Source organism: Sus scrofa, chromosome 14 (genome assembly GCF_054392235.1).
Source record: "Sus scrofa isolate SSC_HxYL_T2T_F1_AM1 chromosome 14, Sscrofa_HxYL_maternal_Yorkshire_Landrace_v2.0, whole genome shotgun sequence".
Taxonomy (NCBI): Eukaryota; Metazoa; Chordata; class Mammalia; order Artiodactyla; family Suidae; genus Sus; species Sus scrofa.
Genome location: NC_139396.1, coordinates 25392362 through 25404375, shown reverse-complemented (window position 1 = coordinate 25404375; position 12014 = coordinate 25392362). Strand labels below are relative to the sequence as shown.

At 43.7% G+C, this 12014-nt stretch overlaps 1 long non-coding RNA gene across 2 annotated transcripts in view; it reads left to right on the top strand.

Annotated features, from left to right (window-relative positions):
• The first annotated feature begins 3144 nt into the window (after positions 1 to 3144).
• LOC146396416 (uncharacterized) overlaps positions 3145 to 12014 on the top strand; it is a 31123-nt gene continuing 22253 nt past the window's right edge. For both annotated transcript variants that reach the window (XR_014826437.1, XR_014826438.1), the window contains exon 1: positions 3145 to 3593. This is a non-coding gene — a long non-coding RNA (uncharacterized LOC146396416). The remainder of the gene's footprint in view (positions 3594 to 12014) is intronic.

The window sequence follows — 12014 nt, the reverse complement described above, 5'->3', positions numbered from 1 at the left end:
TCCCCATCCATGAACAGAAGAAAAATTGTCCCTGTTTTCTCTTTCCCCAGGGTGGTGTTGTGGGGATCAAAAAAAGAGCACATTTCAGGTGATTATAAGCTGTAAGACCATTTAACAAATGAGACCCTTTTGGCCTCTGTGGCAATTTCTTACTTCCCTTTCCTCATCCCCCTCGGTCCCTTCAGCCTTCACTTCCTAAAGCCTTTGTGCAGGTGCCTAGGTTTAGCACAGTACAGAGGAGTCCTCTGTATATCCCCTATATCCAAAATCAAACATTTTCATTCTGTTTATTTCCCTAGGGGCTATAGGATCCTCAGTCACCCAAAGTAAGGAGGGTTTGAGGGAATGGCAGTAATGACAAAGTCATTTTCGAAGTATGTCCTAATAGTATGTAATACCATGAAGACATGGAACTCTAGTGGGAGAATTTTGGACAGGCAGCCAAATGTCATTACTCATCAAGCCCTCCAAGCCTGCAGGTCAGGTTAGCTGGGAGGGAACAGACAGGTGAAGAATCTGCAAAGATCTCTGTTCTCCTGGTGCCTGTCTCCCAGCACTTTGCCACTTTGGAGAGCCAGGGGAACTACTGTGCACAGCAAGCGTTTTGGTCTGGGAGCATAGTCTTAGAATGGTTCTCTAAATATTGCATTCAGATGTGGTCTGTCTTTGAACTTGCTAGTATTTCTTTGTCCCTGGAATATCAAACTGAAGGCTCAGAGCACAGGGCTGAAGCCCAGCCTGCAGCTGCTTTTACATGCCCTGTGTGGAGGTGTCTGCAACAAAAACTAGTCAAATCCTAGATTTAACTGGTGCATCATTCATACTTTAGTAGGTGTTGTGGGTCGATCAGAACAGACAGGCTCTGGGGAAGCTCAGCCTGAACAAGAAGAAACGGCTTGGAATGCGAGAGAATCCCTCAAAGACAGGAAAGAATTCCATCTTTTATTAATCTCTTTATTCATGGATTGATTGAATCATTCATCCCTTACCAAAATATTGCTGTGGTTTTCAGTGTTCTGGGCAGTTTCTAGCTGGGGGGAATCCAGCATGGTTTGAAGGAAGAAGGTGAGATATTTGAATGAGTCTGAAAGGAACAAAATTATCTTGGTAGGAAGAGACATAAAAGAGTGATAACACATACATTGCAGCTGTAAGAACACCACTGGTAAAGGCTAAGGAAATTGTTGGAGTAAGTTGGTGGTTTAACAGGGCAGATGTGAAGAAGGAGTGAAGGATGAGACTAAAACTGTGGTTAGTGTCCGAATTCAGAGGACCTGATATAGCATATCAAGGAATCTAGGCATTTTGCTGTTGGTAATGAGGATACATATGGGTATTTTGTTAAGCAGAGACATGGGCATGATAAGACTTGGGGCATTAGGAAGCCAATCCTAGCCACAGCCTCAAGGAAATTGTAAAGGTGGTAGGATGAGGATGAGGTTGAATGCAGGGAGAAGAGTTTTAACTGAGAGCTGTCATAGACATCACAAGGGACCAAAATGGGCAATGAGAGTGGGAATGAGAAAAGATGGGGTGGGTTCGAGAGAAACTCTAGAGGTAAGATTACCATAACTAACCTGGTGGCCAATTGGACATGGGACTTGAGGGAGAGAGAGAGAGGACCAACTTGGAAAACTAGAGGGAGGAAAGTAAGGAAAATGAACAAAAGAGCAGGAGGAGGTGGTGCGGAAGGAGGTGGGCTCTGTTCTGACCATGTTAATCTTGATGTTTAATCCTGTGACATTCTGGGGAAGCTACCAAAGTAGGCAGTCAGATAGACACACCTGGAGCCCTGGAGGGCAGTCAGGCTTCAGGATGGATGCCTGCATCAAACACACACTGTTCGATGATATTCAAGTTTCCTGTCAACAACTGGAAACTCCAAGGTGAGGGGAAATGGTGAAGAAAAGAGGAGAGCCAATTTCTTCTTTCTTTCTTTTCTTCTCTCTCTTTAAGGATCCAGCACTGCTGTGAGCTCTGGTGCAGGTCACAGATGCGACCAGGATCTCATGTTGCTGTGGCTGTGAGGTAGGCTGGCAGCTGCAGCTCTGATTTGACCCCTAGCCTGGGAACTTCTATATGCTGCAGGTGTGGCCCTAAAAAGAAGAAAAAGAAGAAGGAGGAGGAGGAGAAGGAGAAGAAGAGGAGGAGGAGGAGGAGGAAATAAATTGCTCTGGAAAAGTTGGAGAAAGGGATGAGGGAACCCAGAATAGCCTGGGTTAACTTTGGTTGGAGGTTTGGGGAGTTTAGGGAGCATACCTGGCAGGTAAGAAGGACCGAGGTAAAGAATGGATTTAGATGACTTGGATGTTTCAATTCTCATAAAATGCAAAGCTTTGAGGGACATCTTAAATGATGTAAACTGTTTCTTCTTTTGTTATTACAAAGGGGTTCAGTTGTAATTTTATTGCAATTAATAAAATATAAAATACAAGTAACATGTGTCAAGAATATCTTAAAATTTTATTGTCTTTGAGAACAGTGAACATCTCCTGGGATATTTTAGAAAAAAAATATCAATACATTTTTTAATGCACATGGATTATGTACCTTGCTTCTGCTAGGTACTGTGGGCAATTTCAAAAAAATCTATAAATATATTATTTCAAATATTGATTACAATTGTGGACATTCAAATGTATGAAGATACAAAGAGGAAGGTGACAATCATCCATATGTCAACACAAAAAATATAATGCTTTAGCATTTTCCAAACAAAAATACGTGCCTACAGATGGCCAACAGGCACATGAAAAGATGCTCAACATCACTCATCATCAGGGAAATGTAAATCAAAATCACAGTGAGATATCACCACACACCTGTCAGAACGGCGATTATCAAAAAGACAACAAAGAATGTGTTGCTGAGGCTGTGGAGAAAAGGGAGCCTTAGTGCACTGTTGGTGGGAACGTGTATTTGTGCAACTACTATGGAAAACAGCATGGAGAATCCTCAAAAACTGAAAACTAGAACTACCATATGATCCAGCAATTTCACTCCTTGGTATGTAATTGAAGAAAACAAAAACACTAACTCAAAAAGATATATGCATCTCTATGCTCATTACAGCATTATTTACAGAAGCCAAGATATGAAAACAAACCTAAGTATGCATTAACAGATGAATAAAGAAGATATAGTGAGAGACAAGATGGCGGAGGAGTAGGGGGACACGCTCGCCCTCTCCCACAAACACAACAAAAAAAGCACATCTACAGAAGAAATGACTCGCACAGAACAACAACCAATCGCTGACAGAGGAACCTAAACTCCAATAACGGCAAGAAATTCGTGACATTATTGGGCAGAACGGGAGAAAAGAGGAGAGTGAGAGAAGGTGAATCCGAGCGGGACGGGCGCTCCCGAAAGGGAACTGCGGAGGAGAAAGGGATCCCGCACCCTGGAAAGTCTCCTACCGGGCGAAAGATCAAGCGAACCGGAGGAATCTCCAGATGCAGAGAAGAGTGTAGCAGTAAGTCGGAGTACGGAAAAACGATCAAGAACCCAACGGACCATCTGAACTACGGGCACAGTCACCAAAAATTGAGACGCCTGGGTGGGGGCTGGGCACCGAATCCTCGGCTCCAGAGGTTAGTCCCCGGGAAAGGGCCGGGAGACGCCTGGGTGGGGGCTGGGCACCGAGACCTCAGCTCTGAAGGTTGGTCCCCGAGAGGGGGCCGGGGGACGCCTGGGTTGGGGCTGGGCACCGAGACCTCGCCTCCGAAGGTTAGTCCCCAAGAAAGGGCCGGGGGACGCCTGGGGGGGGGGGGGCTGGGCACCGAGACCTCGGCTCCAGAGATTAGTCCCCGGGCTAGGGGGGCGGGGAAGAGCGGAAACTGCTTGGGAGGTCTCTAAACCATTTGACGGGGCAGAGACTGCCTGGGAGACTAGAAAACAAAGCTGTCGCAGAGGAAGGGAGCAATACTCTAGGGGCGGGGAAGTGGAAAGCCGCCTCAGAGGGAACCTGAGAGAAGAGCCTGGTCTGCGCCCGTGCTGGGGAGGGGAGAGAAGAAGGGGTGGGTCCCCATAGAATACCCCCCACGCCACAACAAGCTTACAGGCCCGCTAGCTAGCAGAAAGCTGTGCTTCCCAGTGCATTCCCTCCCCCCACCCCCGCCACTCCCTACGCTCTCGCCGAACCTGGGGCTGCCTGCCATCCAGGAGGGCTGGCCTCAACAATTGCCTGAAGCCTACCACCGCAGGGGCTCTCCCTGCACAGGCCTGCTTGCCCTTTGGAGGGGCTACACTTCCACAGAGCAGCACCAAACACCACCAGCCCCCTAGAAAAGGCCTGCAGCCCAGAAAAGCTAGAACAAGCCTAGCCAGGCCGTGAATAGATCGACCTAATTCTCCGACGGTTTTTCTGAGACGGGCTCCCCCGGGGAGGAGCCTCTTGAGTCTCCAAGGGCCTTGCTACACGCCCAAGACCCCAGGGGGTGCTAAGACCTAGTGGACCAGCTGCATAGGACTGCCAGCTCCAGGCAGGACCCCCTGCAGCCCAGAAAAGCTGCAACAAGCCTGGCCGAATCGGGAAAAGATCTCAGACGGTCTTTCGGAGTCGGGCTGTCCTGGGGAGGAGCCTCTTGAGTCTCCAAGGGCCCTGCTACCCGCCCAAGACCCCAGGGGGTGCTGAGACCTAGTGGACCAGCTGCATAGGACTGCCAGCTCCAGGCAGGACCCCCTGCAGCCCAGAAAAGCTGCAACAAGCCTGGCCGACTTGGGAAAAGATCTCAGACGGTCTCTCTGAGTCAGGCTGTCCTGGGGAGGAGCCTCTTGAGCCTCCAAGGGCCCTGCTACCCGCCCAAGACCCCAGGGGGTGCTGAGACCTAGTGGACCAGCTGCATAGGACTGCCAGCTCCAGGCAGGACCCCCTGCAGCCCAGAAAAGCTGCAACAAGCCTGGCCGACTTGGGAAAAGATCTCAGACGGTCTTTCTGAGTCGGGCTGTCCTGGGGAGGAGCCTCTTGAGCCTCCAAGGGCCCTGCTACCCGCCCAAGACCCCAGGGGGTGCTGAGACCTAGTGGACCAGCTGCATAGGACTGCCAGCTCCAGGCAGGACCCCCTGCAGCCCAGAAAAGCTGCAACAAGCCTGGCCGACTTGGGAAAAGATCTCAGACGGTCTTTCTGAGTCGGGCTGTTCTGGGGAGGAGCCTCTTGAGTCTCCAAGGGCCCTGCTACCCGCCCAAGACCCCAGGGGGTGCTGAGACCTAGTGGACCAGCTGCATAGGACTGCCAGCTCCAGGCAGGACCCCCTGCAGCCCAGAAAAGCTGCAACAAGCCTGGCCGAATCGGGAAAAGATCTCAGACGGTCTTTCTGAGTCAGGCTGTCCTGGGGAGGAGCCTCTTGAGCCTCCAAGGGCCCTGCTACCCGCCCAAGACCCCAGGGGGTGCTGAGACCTAGTGGACCAGCTGCATAGGACTGCCAGCTCCAGGCAGGACCCCCTGCAGCCCAGAAAAGCTGCAACAAGCCTGGCCGACTTGGGAAAAGATCTCAGACGGTCTTTCTGAGTCGGGCTGTTCTGGGGAGGAGCCTCTTGAGCCTCCAAAGGCCCTGCTACCCGCCCAAGACCCCAAGGGGTGCTGAGACCTAGTGGACCAGCTGCATAGGACTGCCAGCTCCAGGCAGGACCCCCTGCAGCCCAGAAAAGCTGCAACAAGCCTGGCGGAATCGGGAAAAGATCTCAGACGGTCTTTCTGAGTCGGGCTGCCCTGGGGAGGAACCTCTTGAGTCTCCAAGGGCCCTGCTACCCGCCCAAGACCCCAGGGGGTGCTGAGAACCAAGTGAAATCTGCTACCATCGTGGGGTGGACCTCCCAGTCCTGTCTGCCCTCAGGAAGTCCTCCTTTGCTTCAAAGAAACACTGTTAGTCCCATCAACACTCCAGAAAAGCCACACTGCCTCAAAAAAAGATTGACCAACAACGACAGCCCTCAGGAAATATTCCAGGGCAGTGACAAGGCAAACACTACCCGATAACGGAGAGTACAACTCCCTCAGGAGAAAGAAGACAACAAGCAAGATGAAGAAGCTGAGAAACCACCCCCAGTCAAACCAACAGGAGAACTCACCTAAAACAGTCAACAATGAAACTGATCTCTGCAGTCTGACAGACCTGGAGTTCAAAAGAGAAATAGTGAAAATACTGAAGGAATTAAGAGAAGATATGAACAGCAATGCAGATACCCTCAGAAAGGAGCTAGAAAATATAAGGAGGAGCCAAGAAAAACTAGAACATTCATTTGCAGAGATGCAAACTGAACTAGGGGCAGTAAAAACCAGAATGAATAATGCAGAAGAACGAACCAGTGATATGGAAGATAGAATAATGGAAATCACTCAATCTGGTCAACAGACAGAAAACCGAATCAAAAAACTGGAAAGCAATATAAGAGACCTATGGGATAATATAAAACGGGCCAATCTACGCATAATAGGAATTCCAGAAGGAGTAGAAAAAGATAAAGGAATGGAAAATATATTTGAAGAAATTATCGCTGGAAACTTCCCAAATCTAAAGGATACTGGATTCAAGATACAAGAAGCACAGAGGGCCCCAAACAAACTGAACCCAAACAGACCCACACCAAGACACATCATAATAAAAATGGCAAAAGTTAGTGATAAAGAGAGGATCCTAAAGGCAGCAAGAGAAAAACAGAATGTTACCTACAAGGGAACCCCCATAAGAATATCAGCTGATTTCTCTACAGAAACACTACAGGCCAGGAGGGAATGGCAAGAGATATTTAAAGTGCTCAAAGGAAAAAATATGCAACCTAGAATACTTTATCCAGCAAGAATATCATTTAAAATAGAAGGGGAAATAAAAATTTTTCCCAACAAACAAAAACTTAAAGAATACAGCAACACAAAGCCCAGGTTAAAGGAAATATTGAAAGGGCTTCTCTAAACCAAAAAGAAAGGAAGGAAAGGGAAGAAAAAAGAAAAGAAAAAAAAAAAAGAAGAAGAAGAAGAAGAGGAAGAACTAGGACTGAGGAAGATACAATCAGAGAGCAGTCACTCAAATAAGCCAGCATACAGATTTAATCATGAACATGCTTCAAACAAAATAAAATTAAAAAAAAGGAAAAAAATAAAAGAGTCATCAAAACCATAAAATGTGGGCAAGGGATGTTAGGAGGTAAATAATCCTTTTTGTTTGTATGTATGTCTCTCTTCTTAATTTTAATATAATAATGAAGTGTTTGAACTTACAGGACCATCAGGCTAAAACACACAATTATGGGAAGGGGTTAGCATACTTAAAAAACAGGGCAACCACAAGCCAAAACCAAATATTGCATTTGCAAAAAATGAAAAAAAAAAATACACTCAAGCAGATAATAACAGGAGACCATCCAACCAAAAAAAAAAAAAAAAAAAAAAGAAGAATGGAGAACCATAGAATCAACTGGAACACGAGGATCAAATGGCAATAAATAATCATCTATCAATTATCACCTTAAATGTCAATGGACTGAATGCCCCAATCAAAAGACACAGAGTGGCTGAGTGGATAAAAAGGCAAAAACCTTCAATATGCTGCCTACAAGAAACTCACCTTAGGACAAAAGATACATATAGATTGAAAGTGAAAGGCTGGGGAAAAGTATTTCATGCCAATAGACATGACAGAAAAGCAGGAGTTGCAACGCTCATATCAGACAAAATAGACTTTAAAACAAAAGACATAAAGAAAGACAAAGAAGGACACTATTTAATGATTAAGGGATCCATCCAAGGAGAGGATGTTACTATCATCAACATATATGCCCCAAACATAGGAGCACCCAGATACATACAACAAATATTAACAGACATAAAGGGAGATATTGATGAGAATACAATCATAGTAGGAGACCTAAATACCCCCCTCACATCAATGGACAGATCCTCTAGACAGAAAACCAATAAAGCAACAGAGATCCTAAAGGAAACAATAGAAAAGTTAGACTTAATTGATATCTTCAGGACACTACATCCAAAAAAATCAGAATACACATTCTTCTCAAATGCTCATGGAACATTCTCAAGAATCGACCACATATTGGGACATAAAGCGAATCTCAATAAATTTAGGAGCATAGAAATTATCTCAAGTATCTTCTCTGACCACAATGCCATGAAATTAGAAATCAACCATGGGAAAAGGAAAGAGAAAAAACCTACTCCATGGAGACTAAACAACATGCTACTAAAAAACCAATGGGTCAATGAGGAAATCAAGAAGGAAATTAAAAACTATCTTGAAACAAATGATAATGAAGACACAACCTCTCAAAATCTATGGGATGCTGCGAAAGCAGTGCTCAGAGGGAAATTTATAGCAATCCAGGCCTTTCTCAAAAAAGAAGAAAGATCCCAAATTGACAACTTAACCCTCCACCTAAATGAATTAGAAAAAGAAGAACAAAGAAGTCCTAAAGTCAGCAGAAGGAAGGAAATTGTAAAGATCAAAGAAGAAATCAATAAAATAGAGACTCAAAAAACAATAGAGAAAATTAATAAAACCAAGAGCTGGTTCTTTGAAAAGGTGAACAAAATTGATAAACCCCTGGCCAGACTCACTAAAAAGAGGAGAGAAAGAACCCAAATCACCAAAATTATAAATGAAAAAGGAGAAATCACAACGGATACAGCAGAAATACAAAAAACCATAAGAGAATACTATGAACAACTATATGGCAATAAGTTTGACAATCTGGAAGAAATGGACAATTTTCTAGAATCTTACAGCCTGCCAAAACTGAGTCAAGCAGAAACAGACCAACTGAACAGACCAATCACTAGAAATGAAATTGAAGAGGTCATAAAATCACTCCCTACAAATAAAAGCCCAGGACCAGATGGCTTCACAGGTGAATTCTATCAAACATATAAAGAGGAATTGGTGCCCATCCTCCTTAAACTCTTTCAAAAGGTTGAAGAAGAAGGAATACTCCCAAAGACATTCTATGAGGCCACCATCACCCTCATTCCAAAACCAGGCAGAGATACCACCAAAAAAGAAAACTATCGCCCAATATCATTGATGAATATAGATGCAAAACTTCTCAACAAAATCTTAGCCAACCGAATCCAACAACATATCAAAAAAATTATACACCATGACCAGGTTGGGTTCATCCCAGGTTCACAAGGATGGTTCAACATACGCAAATCAATCAACATCATACACCACATTAACAAAAAAAAAGTCAAAAATCATATGATCATCTCAATAGATGCAGAAAAAGCATTTGACAAAGTTCAACATCCATTCATGATCAAGACCCTCGCCAAAGTGGGTATAGAGGGAACATTCCTGAATATAATCAAAGCCATTTATGATAAACCCACAGCAAATATAATCCTCAATGGGGAAAAACTGAAAGCCTTCTCACTCAAATCTGGAACAAGACAGGGATGCCCACTCTCACCACTGCTCTTCAACATCGTTTTGGAAGTCTTAGCCACAGCAATTAGACAAACAAAAGAAATCAAAGGCATCCATATAGGAAGAGAAGAGATCAAACTGTCACTGTATGCAGATGACATGATTCTATACCTAGAAAACCCTAAGGACTCAACCCCAAAACTCCTTGAACTGATTAATAAATTCAGCAAAGTGGCAGGATATAAGATTAACATTCAGAAGTCAGTTGCATTTCTGTATACCAGCAATGAAACATTAGAAAAGGAATACAAAAAAATGATACCTTTTAAAATTGTACCTCACAAAATCAAATACCTCGGAATACACCTAACCAAAGAGGTAAAGGACCTATATGCCGAGAACTATAAAACCTTAATCAAAGAAATCAAAGAAGATGTAAAAAAATGGAAAGATATTCCATGTTCCTGGATTGGAAAAATCAATATTGTGAAAATGGCCATCCTACCCAAAGCAATCTACAGATTCAATGCAATCCCTATCAAATTACCCACGACATTTTTCACAGAACTAGAACAAACAATCCAAACATTTATATGGAACCACAAAAGACCGAGAATCGCCAAAGCAATCCTGAGAAACAAAAACCAAGCAGGAGGCATCACTCTCCCAGACTTCAAGAAATACTACAAAGCCACAGTCATCAAAACAGTGTGGTACTGGTATCAAAACAGACAGACAGACCAATGGAACAGAATAGAGAATCTGGAAATTAACCCTGACACCTATGGTCAATTGATCTTTGACAAGGGAGGCAAGAACATCAAATGGGAAAAGGAAAGTCTATTCAGCAAGCATTGCTGGGAAACCTGGACAGCTGTATGCAAAGCAATGAAACTAGAACACACCCTCACACCATGCACAAAAATAAACTCCAAATGGCTGAAAGACTTAAATATACGACAGGACACCATCAAACTCCTAGAAGAAAACATAGGCAAAACACTCTCTGACATCAACATCATGAATATTTTCTCAGGTCAGTCTCCCAAAGCAATAGAAACTAGAGCAAAAATAAACCCATGGGACCTCATCAAACTGAAAAGCTTTTGCACAGCAAAGGAAACCCAAAAGAAAACAAAAAGACAACTTACAGAATGGGAGAAAATAGTTTCAAATGATGCAACTGACAAGGGCTTAATCTCTAGAATATACAAGCAACTTATACAACTCAACAGCAAAAAAACCAATCAATCAATGGAAAAATGGGCAAAAGACCTGAATAGACATTTCTCCAAGGAAGATATACAGATGGCCAACAAACACATGAAAAAATGCTCAACATCGCTGATTATAAGAGAAATGCAAATCAAAACTACCATGAGATACCACCTCACACCAGTCAGAATGGCCATCATTAATAAATCCACAAGTAACAAGTGCTGGAGGGGCTGTGGAGAAAAGGGAACCCTCCTGCACTGTTGGTGGGAATGTAAACTGGTACAGCCACTATGGAGAACAGTTTGGAGATACCTTAGAAATCTATACATAGAACTTCCATATGACCCTGCAATCCCACTCTTGGGCATCTATCCGGACAAAGCTCTACTTAAAAGAGACACATGCACCCGCATGTTCATTGCAGCACTATTCACAATAGCCAGGACATGGAAACAATCCAAATGTCCATCGACAGAGGATTGGATTCGGAAGATGTGGTATATATACACGATGGAATACTACTCAGCCATAAAAAAAGGATGACATCATGCCATTTGCAGCAACATGGATGGAACTAGAGAATCTCATACTGAGTGAAATGAGCCAGAAAGACAAAGACAAATACCATATGACATCACTTATAACTGGAATCTAATATCCAGCACAAATGAACATCTCCTCAGAAAAGAAAATTAATCATGGACTTGGAGAAGAGACTTGTGGTTGCCTGATGGGAGGGGGAGGGAGTGGGAGGGATCGGGAGCTTGGGCTTATCAGTCACAACGTAGAATAGATTTACAAGGAGATCCCGCTGAATAGCATTGAGAACTATGTCTAGATACTCATGTTGCAACAGAAGAAATGGTGGGGGAAAAACTGTAATTGTAATGTATACATGTAAGGATAACCAGACCCCCTTGCTGTACAGTGGGAAAATAAAATTTAATAAAAAAAAAAAAAAAAAAAAAAAAAAAAAAAAGAAGATATAGTGTGTGTGTGTATGTGTGTCAGTGAGTGTGTGTGTATATATACACTTACAATGCAATATTAGCCATAACAAAAAGAATGAAATCTTGCCATTTGCAACGACATGGATGGACCTAGAAGGTATTATGCTTAGAGAATTGTCAGGTAGAGAAAGATAAATACTGTATAATTTCTGTATAATTTCATTTATATGTGGAATATGGAAAACTTAACAAATGAACAAATATAACAAAACAGAAACAGAGTCATAGATTAGAGAACAAAGAGGTGGTTGTCAGAGGGGTAAAGAATGGTGGGGAAGGAGAGAAATAGTTGAGGGAGATTAAAAAGTACAAACTTCTAGCTGCAAAATAAATGAGTCGCAGGGAGTTCCTGTCCTGGATCAGCAGTAAAGAACCAACTAGGATCCATGAAGACATGGGTTCCATCCC